We start from the raw sequence: 11,707 nt of genomic DNA on the forward strand, positions 1-11,707 counted from the left end.
CTAAATGTTGACCTTTATGCCCTTTTGACCCTAAAACGAGAATTTTGAAAATGTGAGAGGACAATAATCTTTATTACTGATTTATAAACTTGTCCCTAAAATTTGACATCAGTTTGAGGTCTAGATTAGGAGTTATGCTCAATAGCGTAGTTAGAAAGCTTTTTATTAATTTAAAGGCGTAATTAGCATAAAGCCTATCTAAACCCAATTTTTGAAACCAAACTTTTTACCTACTGATATAAAATAATATTTTGGGATTTTTGAAGATTTTTATTTATTTTTAGGCTGAGCATAACATAGGGTTCTAGCTATAATTCGGTAATTGTTGGTTTTGCCCTTTTGGGCTATAAAATGAGTTTTACAAATCCTTTTGATGCCAAATCTTTTTCCACAGATCTAATATGATAAATAAAATATTTTAAGCCTTCTGGAATAATAAAAATATCAGATTTCTATACAAAACCCGGAAATGGCTCCAAATTGCCTTTTTAAGTGTTTTTAACGCATAGTATGTATCAAAACTAGTTTAAATATATAAGGGTTGATGCCTACTGATATTTTCAGTAAAGTTCTATATTTTAACAGTAAGAAAAAGTTTAAACTCAGATTCTCTGTTTTGCCCTTTTTAAGCCTATGTGAAATTACCAAAATGCCCCTACGGTGCATAGTATGGTTATAATTAATAAAATTCACATATATGTGATACCCTACTGTTATGACTTATTAAATTAAGTATAAATACTTATTTAATCAGACCTGTAACTCAGATTGCCATTTAAACCCCTTATAACCTTTAAAATGACCAAAATACCCCTGCGGGGCATAAACTGGTCTTAAACTTGTTTTGGGCATAATGGAAGGTATCCTACTGATATCACAACATATTTAAGGCATATTAACTTAGGAAACCTGTTCATGACTCTTGTGGTTACCCGTTACGCCCCTTCCGCGTTCGGATCGGCTTGTGTAGCTAGTTTGCATAAATTAGCCGAGACCCTTATCATTTTTATATCAAAATCCAGAATGTGTTTAGTTTACCCATATTAAACAAGTATACAAGCTTGTCGGGTCTAAACCACATTCTAATCCGGTTCTCGCTTAATCACGCGTTTTGAACCGTATCCTTCTTTAAAACTAACCGGTCTAAGTATAGTCTTAATTAAAGACCCGTTAGAATCTAATAGGTTATTAAAAACCTTCGTTCCATATTTAGGAGCCCAGTAAAAGCTATCTGTACTTGCTTGGTGGTATACGGCTGGGATAAATTGTATAAAATTTGCCCAGGTAAATACTTTTAACTTATTTTCCCTTATACGGGCTTGGGGCACGGTATATAAAATACCGCTTGGTCGGGCATTTGACCTTAATCGATTGGTGGTTAAGTATTATCAAGATGACCCGTTTGAAAATTTGTTTTGTTTGTTTAACGCCTTTGGGGGTTTAATGACCATGTCCCGGATATCCTTCGCATCATTCATGAAATGGCCACGACCTTAGCACGCGGGTGTAGGCGTACACCTGTCAGTGTATTTACAATTATTAAGGTATAACCGCTGGTTTCCCACCGTGAGACTATACTATGTGGTGTGTCTATTAATCTTTAACCCGGCACGAATCGGGCGACTGAACGCATAACAAACATGTAAATCTTTTACAAGTTTATATTCAAATAATTATCCCAAGTTATAAAAAGGTTTTGTGCCGTTTGCACTTAAATAAATTTTCTAAAACATCTTCAAAATGAGTCAGTTAAATTGTATTTACCAGTGTAAACTGGCGTATTTTCCAAAAAGGCTAAGTGCAGGTACTAAACGGAATAGGTTGGCTACTCCTAGCATCAATAAAGAGTCTCGCAAGCTTAGATGCCTAAAGTCTGTTGAACAATGTTCCATTTTACTTTCGATCCGCCTGTGGATCTGTTTCAACTGTTGTGATACTTGATATTACAATTTTATTTGGTTGAAATAAATCTATCTTTGCTTCCGCTGTGCATTTAAATATTGTGTTGTTTGACTATGACGATATCAACTACGTCACGATACTCCCCACCGGGCCCACCGGTAATACGTGGAAATATTGGGGTGTGACAGGTTGGTATCAGAGCCAACACTGAGTGAATTAAACACTAGCCTTTTGTGTTTAATCTCAGTTACATGATTGCACATTTTTTATTCTTGAGTCTAGACAAAGAACTTAGGACTATTCCTGATTCGTTTTTGTCCTTTATTTGTTTCCTTTGTTTTTTTCTGATTAGCCCCTGCATGGGCGAGTCATTGCTGTTAGAAGTCCCGTTTAGGGCAACCCGGTACCTATTTAAATTTTAATGGGACGGTTAGATTTAAAATAACGTTCCAATTATAAGATCTACCATTATAATAAGATGGAAAAATCTAAAAAGGGACAAGACCTAGCTCATGTGTCGTTTTAAGACAGGGCCAAGATGGTAGTTCCGCAATTAGATTCAGATCCTTGGTTACATCTCAATTTAGGATTGTTCTGCGTTAAATATTAAAAGAATCTTAAAGGTAAAAACTAGCCTAAATGTCATTGCAGACATGGCCAAGATGGTAAAACCTAGCCTAAATGTCAATGCAGACATGGCCAAGATGGTAAAACCTAGCCTAAATGTCATTGCAGACATGGCCAAGACGGTAAAACCTATCCAAAAGATTCCAATCCCTGTTAACATCTGTAAGTATGTTAACATTTTTGGCAAACTGCGAATCGTTAAAGTCACACAGGCCATCTTTTAAAAAAAAGGGGGTTAATCTAAATTCCCTTATTTGAAATAATCATCCTTAAGGATGAAGTGCCTACGGGCTATAATTAACGTCCTCTGAGACTAAAGACAGTAGTAGCCTATAACTCCCTATCAAGAAAAGGTGATGAACTGTGACTCAAACCTTAATGCCTCGGTTCTATAAAATCTGGGCTTATAAATTAAACTTGTCTATGTGACTAGGCCTTTTGCGCCATTATTAACTTATAATTTAGGATTTATGATAAGGATCCTGAACAATTATATATTTATCAAATTAACTAAAATGGTTATTAAAAAAAACCATGGGTTATAAATTTTGGTGATTTTACATAAGCCTATTCTAAAGCTTCAAACCCTTGTTTACACCTGTAAACATGTTAACATTCCTGGCAGATGTGATTCAATCACATAATTCATCCTTATACTGGATTCTCCTGAAATCCTTTCTTATTTGGTGAATTAAGCATCCATTAAGGATGTAATACTTACGGGCCATATTCATTGTCATACAAGACAAAAGACAGTCGTAGCCTACAACTCCCTATCAAGAAAGGCAATGAACAACGTTCAAAGCCTAAATACCTGATTCTACAAAATCATGGTTTATAATTTAAAGCTGCCCTTGTGACTTGGCCTTTTGTGCCAAAGTTATATTTTTAAATAAATCTAGGATAATTATAAACCCTGAATAAAATAAGTATCATTCCTTTCCTGCCATATATATATTAAAAGAATCTTAAAAGGTATAATCTAGATTGAATGTCATTAAAGACCTGGCTAAGATGGTAAAATCTGTTTAAAAGATATTCAGATCCTTGTTAACATCTGAAAACGTGTTAACACTCCCGACAATAGTGATGCGATAAAATCACACTTTTCATCTTTATATTAAGAACTTCCAAACCCCTTATTTAGCCTAAATGATCAAGAAGAATCATGGCTAATAAAAGCCGAACATGATGAACACATCAAAACGTCCATTGGAATGTGTGCCTATGGGCAAAGATGCGTACATAGAAAAGATAGTATTATTTCATAACTTCTTGTCAAGACAATAAACTATGAAATTTTTCGATCCAAAGGAATCATTGATTATGTTTTAAAATTTCCCTAGTGACAAGGCATCTATGCCAATCAAAAGTCCTTTGGAATAAGCCCTGGTGCTATATAAAATGTCGGTACGACATTGACAATCGTGACTGATGTCCCCTGTCTAATAAATATGAAGGATTATATTCCATTTAAACGCCAAAGATGGTTTATTTAAAAACCTAGGCAAAACATAATCAAATAAATTAAATACTATCTATTGGCCCATATGGTTGGTTTACACCATGGCTATTTAATCATCAAGTTCGACAATTCAGCAAATTATTACTGCATGGTTTGTAACTTTCAAGCTTCACCATGGCTAATTCCTAGGAAGCCCACAATCATCCAGTTGATTAGAATAATGATGCAAGACTGAACTTAACGGGCATCGAGTTACAGGCTATGATAGGTACAGCCGTAAACAACGCCGTGGACCGTGTATTAAAGGATCATAAGCGAAAGTGCGATGATACCCCAAATAAAGGTTACAAAAAGGGTAAGACCGGTTCAAACTATAACCAGTCCAAGCCGAAAGAGGCGAAACCCAAATGTAAAACCTACGGGAAGAAGCACTTCGAAAATTATTTTGAACAGACCACGGGATGTGTCATCTGTAAAGAGATGGATCACAAGACCTATGAATGCAAGAACCTGAAGGACGCCACATGCTATGTCTGTGGCGAGAAGGGGCACATAAAGACCCGCTGCCCAAAGGAGGCAACTAAAGGGAAGGGCACTTTGGAGTCACAAGCTAGGCCTTGTGGGATTTGTAATAAGAAAGGGCACCAGACTTTGGAGTGCCAAGACATAAAGGACGTAACCTGCTATGGTTGCAATGAAATAGGGCACGTTAAAACAAATTGCCAAAATAAAACCAAGAAGCCTGGAGAGGCTAAGAAGACCAAAGCTGGAGGCTCTCAAATGGATGCTCAAGAGGCTATTCAGGATGACAATGTCACAACGGGTCTTTTCTTCATCAATAACGCTCATGCTAGAGTATTAATTGATTCAGGTTCAGATAAGTCTTTCGTAGACAATAGACCTTGTAAATTATTAAATCTGCCTGATAAAACTCTAAGCGTTAAGTATAAAGTAGATTTGGCTAACAGTACCTCGGAGACTGCTTCAGCAATAATAGATGGATGTTTTATATCCATTAGGAACCATTCTTTCCGTTGTCCTTGTTTCCATTGAAATTAAAGGAAACTCGATATAGTGATAAGAATGGAATGGTCGTCTTAAAAACCAAGCCCATATTATGGGTAATAAGAAGCAAGTAGTTATCAAGACTCCTTATGGTAAGCCTTGACAATCCAGGGAGACATAGGGTATGGATTGCCTATGTACCTGCTGAGATTGGTATTTAATACCAAAGCTCCGAGCAAGGAAACTCGAAAAAGATAAACAACAGTCGCAAAGCTAAGTTGCTACAAATGTTAATGGTGCATCAAATCTGAACCTCAATGTTAACGGAGTTAATCTCCAAAACTGTAATTAACACAGCCATTGGAAAGGCTATGAGAAAAGTCATGAAGAGGTTCAAGGAGCCTACTGCTGCTCACTTTAAAACACATGTCGCTTCTCATGAGAAGAGCTTTAGTCATACTTCAAATGCGAAGAATAAACCCAACAAAAGCATATATGGAAAGGAGCCCCATTCCTTTTTAGGATGTACTTAAAAAGTACTTCGTCTCTCGGAAGTCAAGAGACTTCAATGGTAAAAACGGGCCATCAATTGCAGGGAATTGTTGGAGGAAGTAGAATCCATTAGGTGTATCAGCAGTTATGCTGGAAAGGACATGGTATGGTATGCACCACAATCGTTCGATGGCAATACCCTTAATTAGTAAGGACATTAATGAAGTCTACAAGAAAGATCCTCTTAAATAGTATGGGATGGTCCAAGTTCTAAGGACCTTATTAGGAAGACCTATTATCCGCATCACAAGATGGAAAAAGATGGAATAAGAGTTTTCTGACTCTCACCATAAAAGTTCTAGACTGTCGACAGTATGTCAAATTTTAATTCACTGGCGGAAATAGTGCTCTATTCAGTTTACCCATAAATCTAAGCTTAATGCAATAACTATTGGTGGCAAGTAACGGCAATTAGAGGGCACATTAAGGTTTCAAAGCCTGCTTATTATAAACCCATTATGGATCTACCTCAGCTACTCACGTTATATAGATTAAGAAATAACCAGTCAAAGCTGAGACTTGTTGGTGCATTACGTCTATTGACTTCGTCTTGTATCATGTAATAGGATAGGATAGGTTAGAATAACCAGTGCACGAGGTTCGAGAAACGAGAAGTGGTTGAATAGCATGTTGGACCGCTTATATGGACATTGTCCATAAAAGCGATCCACACACAACATACCTGGATCGCTTTTGTGACATGTCGTATTAGCGGTTCCAGATTTCTATAAATAGGTGACTGGTTGATTCATTTGTAACGGCTCGGAACTTGTAACGAAGTGCTGCCAAATTGCTTCCAGGTTGTAAACATTATCAGATTCAATAAAGTGAAGCATTATATTTAGTTTGAGCGTCTAATTCACTGATTCCGCCTTTGAATTGGAAAACGACTCTTCTGATCGACTCATTTAGGGTCAACGACGATCCAACAAGTGGTATCAGAGCTCAGGAGGAAGAGTTCAGCTCAAATTTGATCCGTTTTCTGTCTTCTACACCTTCTTTTTCGATTTAGACGAGTTTTCACGGTTAAAATCGGACGAATTTTTCACAAGACGTGTATTATTGGACGATAACAAACCCTTGAAACTTTAAGACTAAAACTCGAACTAAAAATGGACAAAACAGCCTTCGAATGTAGGTTCGTGTTTTCGGACATAGTTTAGACCGCTTTTAGGTACTTTTGAAGTCTGGACCGCTCCAAAATTGGTTTAGGACCGCTTTTCTGAATATCTAGGATCGCTCATTTGAACATCTGTTAGTCTGGATCGCTCATAACTACTATTTGGACCGCTCCAAGAACACTTGAATCGCTTATATGAACCGCTCATAGGTCTTAATTTTGAACCGCTTATTTGATTTTGAGGTGGTTCGCTTTTGTGAACAAAGTAAGGATCGCTTATACAGACATTGTGACTCGCTTATGTGACAAATTCCGGATCGCTCATTTGTCAAATGTTCTGGATCACTTATTAGTTAAAAAGTTCAGTTCGCTTTTGTGACCATTCCTGGTCCGCTCATCTGACTTGGGCCGCTTATTTGTCCAATCAGTTTCGCTTATTTGTCAAGTTTGGTTTTGCTCGTTCGATCAATCTGTGTTCGTTCAAGTGTCAAGATTATTACACGACATCGAGTGTTTGTGTATTTCAAAAATTACTTGATATTGTTTTAACTGATTTAGTTTGTTTGGTTGCTACAAGTCATTGAATTTCAGGTAATTCACGAATCTAAGAACATGTCAAAAGAAGAGCATGATAGATGGTGGAAAAGAGACAAAGCAAGATGGGAGATTGGCAAGTTGTATGCTCCGTTTCAAGAAGCACAGAGAGCTGAGAGGTGGAGTGAAGAGTTGGAATGTTATTTGGATCCGTATGGTAATCCGGTGGTTGATCCAGCGAAAGTTGATTTTGATGCGGTAACTAATGCGTTTCCAAGTGAAGGCGTTTACAACACAAAAAGGCTCTCTGACAAAAATTATTTGATAGAATTCATGAAAGAATTGAAAGAGATTTTTGAGGCAAGCCTACCGAAGGTGGTAGAGTTGAAGAAGAAAAAAGAAGAAGATTTGAAGAAAATGATTGAAGAAGTCAAGGCTGTGGTAAAGATTGATGCTGAAAAGAAGATTGAAAAGATACAGAAGACAGAGGCAGCCGATGTGTCGTCGATCACTGAGGTAATAAAATTTTCTGACTCATTAAATGATGAAGTGATAAATGCTTTAAAAGAAAAATGTAAAGAAAGAATTGAATCGGAACAAAATTTGAAATCAAGAGTCGAGAAATTAACACAAAAATGTGAAAATCTTGAAATGAAAATAAAGTTTTGAAAGAAAAATGTGATACAAAATGTGTTGATTGCATTGAAAAAGAATCTAGATTTTTAGAATTACAAAAGCAATATGATTCTTTAAAACAATCAAGTCAGAGAGTACAAGAAGCTTATGATACTTTGAAGAGCCAAGTCAAAAGTTTTGATCAAAGATTGTCTGAAACTTTAACAACTAAAGAAATGTATGAAAGACAATTTAAACAAAAACAAATTGAATTAAACAAACGTGTTGATGAAATTGCGAATCTTAAACAAGTCTTGGCTGAAAAAGAAAAGATTGTTACAAAACTTCAAAGTTATCATGATTCTTCGTACATTCTCGAACGTATTTTCAATATCACACCTGATAACAAAGATACTAATGTTTGTAAAAAGGGTATTGGTTCAGAATATCATCAGGTACCACCACCATTGAGAGACAATTATACTTTTTATGATGAGGAAAAGGTGGCAAAGGGTTTGAACATAGCTGACCAATTACCTGAAAGTATCGATGTTACTTACACCAAATCTGATGATGCTGATGATTCAGAGGTGGTGAGTAAGGTGGTTGATAGTGTTTTGAAAGGAAAGTCTGAATCACAGGATGAAGATGAAGGAAATCTTTATGATGGATATCTGAAAGACCCGAAATCTGAGAGGAATTTGAATGATGATTCAAAAGGATTGGTCTATACCATGATTGGATCGGACAAATTATTCTTGGATGTGGTTTTCCCGATTCAGAATGTGATTTCAGAGAAAATCGACAAAGTTTTCAAGATGATCGAAATTGAGAAGTCTGAGATTTCGAAGTTTGCTGGTAAAGGTTTCAAAGGGTCTTATAACAAACCTGGTTCTAAGAAGAAAAACATGAAGTCTGGTTTGGGGTATAAGAAGACACAGAGTCGAAATAGAACTGAAAGGTCGAATGTTCAGACAAAAACGAATTTTGTTCAGGGAAAAAGTTTTACTGAAGAAGAAATCAAAATCGACACACAATCTAATACAGAGTTTGAGGCCATGAAAAAGAAACGACAACAACCAAAAGATGTGTCAAAGAAAGTTTGTTTTAAATGTGATCAAGTTGGACACGTTGCACGGAAATGTCAAATTCCAAAGTCTGTTGATGTTCAAAAACAGAAATCTGGTAATGAGAAACCAAGGTCAACCAGATTTGATTCGAGACAAACTTGGAGGTACACTACAAACAAGTTTGCATCAAATCAAATTTGGAAACCAAAATCGGACAGGTTCGATTCAAGACAGACCTGGAATTCTCACACATCCAGATCGACTACAACACAGATTTGGAGACCGATAGTTGTTGTGACAGAACCTCGAAAAATCTGGAAACCTAAAAATGTTGTTCAAAAGCAACAGGTTCAGAAAGAAACAAATTTTTATAAAAGAGGTGCTCCAGAAGGTCAAAAATGGTCGGTTAAGAAACGTGTCGATGAGATAAAAACTGAGAATGCTGAAAAGAAATCTGAAAAACAAACACAAATTTGGAAACCAAAAGCTGACACGAAAGGTTCAACTTCTGAGGTGAAAACGTCTGAGGAATCAGATGTGGTTGCTTATGATGCAAATTTTCCACCGCTTAAGGCTGAAAATTTTAAAATTCAGGTTGCTAGAATCAAGGTTACACCTAAGGCTCCTGAGGCCTGGGTGGATACCATGTTTGATTAAGCAGTTGGAATTGCCGGAGCTTCCTGGATCGCGAAGCATGAATCGGCATCTATCTTTATTGTTTGAATTTGTATGCCAAATTGTTTGAGTATTTGATAAAATTTGAATGTGCAGGTGCTATATGCTGATGACGATAGTGAGAGTGTTGCACAGGAAGAGATTGAAGATCCCTGGTTTTGGTCAGACAGGGAGTTTGTTTGTTGTTTTGTATGAATTTGTGTTGTGTTTGATGATTGGTTATGTTTGTTGGTTGTGTTGGTTTGGATTGATGTTTGGGATGTTTGATATTAGTTTACTTAGAATAAGTGGTGATGGACTATGCCGAAACCCTCACGGCGGAACAAACATGATTACTCACAAGTTGAAGAATGGTTTTCTAACGGTCAAAATCAATGGGTTGTAAATCATGGGGGTACGTTATATTTTCTGCGAAACAGAGCATGAGATGCAGAAAATGGATGGCGAGACAAAGCTATCAGTATCGGTTTGTCAAATTTCTTTAATGGTTTTGCATTTTAGGGGGAGAAAAATTGTTAGAAAATACAAAAACATTAGAAAATTTGAAAAATACAAAAGCATGATAAAATCAAAAATTTGAGTGTTGTGTAAAAAGAGGAAATGATAGTACATCAGTAGACAGTTACAGTATGCTAAAGATATGTAATGATTAAACAACATTAAACAGTCTCACTGATGATATGCCGATAGGTTTTTATACACTTAGTAAACTTTTTCGGGATATAAATCTAAATTTAAACTTGCTTATTTTGTGGGGAACACTACTTGGATATATAGGTAACCCCTGAAATCTCGTTTGAAAGGTCTCGTATTCTGATATACTAGGTGGTTATACTCTATGATGTCTGGGGTATTATTCCGGGACTTCTGCTGAACGGTGGTTCTGACCTAGTCCCTGGCTAATACTTTCACCAAAATGCTTGAAATATAGCATAAAGCCCTCAGCTGATTAGACGATAAAATTGATAATCAGTTGTTGTAGCTGAAAAGATTTTCTAAAGGGAACACATTGCAAAGTCGAAGCTGATATCTCTCTGCTGAACGGAAGTTCTGACCTGAGATCCCTCAGTTCTCGCATACCCTAATTTATGTACAGACATCATTGTAGTATTTTTACCTGTAAGACTGTATATTGGGATTCTGGATACGGGAGTATATTCAAGAGGTGGGACACATGAATGAGTTTAAGTCTTAAAACATCTAAATCGTATCCTGAATCAGTTGAAATTTGTATGAAAATTTAAATGGATCAGTATATCGACAATCTAAGTGAATTGTTTAATTCTGAGTATGATTTAAAGCTTAACGGTACTTGTGACTTGTCATAAACTGATATGATCCTCTGACGCATACTCAAACAAAAATATTGTTTGTATACATTTCTTTACAGCTTTATATTTTCAGAAAACACAAAAAGATTTTGATTTCTGCGTTATTTTCGATAAACCGATGTCTGAGTTGCTGAGTTTCAAAATCTTAGTATGCTGATTGTGTTTCTGAAAACAAAACAAGTTCATTAATTTGAAACTTGAAATTTCTTGGAAAAACTTTAAAAAAACAGGTTGTGATATCTTCAAGGTCATTAAATTGAACTTGAATGATAATTTGTGAGATATTGGATTCTTTATATTGTCATATCTGTTAAGTTTGTTGACAGGGGGAGTGTATTAGAGAACATGATGAATTTGAAAATATTGTTACTTATGAATGTTTGAGAATTACAGGAAAGATTCAGATTACGATCCCGAAGAGCTGAGTCTAAGGGGGAGTCTGAAGATAAGTTGTAAGTGAAGAAGAGCTTTGTAGCTTGAAAAGCAAGGTGATGATCCCTAAAAGCATGGAAGCTTGACGAGAGGGGGAGCTTGCTGAAGGTGTAAAGATGATCAAAGTGAAAGATTAAAGGATTCTTATATGGTTGCAATCTGAACAAGTTGGCAAAGATGATAAAGACTGAAGAGGTGGCATAACAGAGAATGTTCACTGAAGACTTCGTCAATATCCGAGGGGGAGTCTGTTGGTGCATTACGTCTATTGACTTCGTCTTGTATCATGTAATAGGATAGGATAGGTTAGAATAACCAGTGCACGAGGTTCGAGAAACGAGAAGTGGTTGAATAGCATGTTGGACCGCTTATATGGACA

The sequence above is a fragment of the Helianthus annuus genome, chromosome 17 (genome assembly GCF_002127325.2).
Source record: "Helianthus annuus cultivar XRQ/B chromosome 17, HanXRQr2.0-SUNRISE, whole genome shotgun sequence".
NCBI classification, from domain to species: domain Eukaryota; kingdom Viridiplantae; phylum Streptophyta; class Magnoliopsida; order Asterales; family Asteraceae; genus Helianthus; species Helianthus annuus.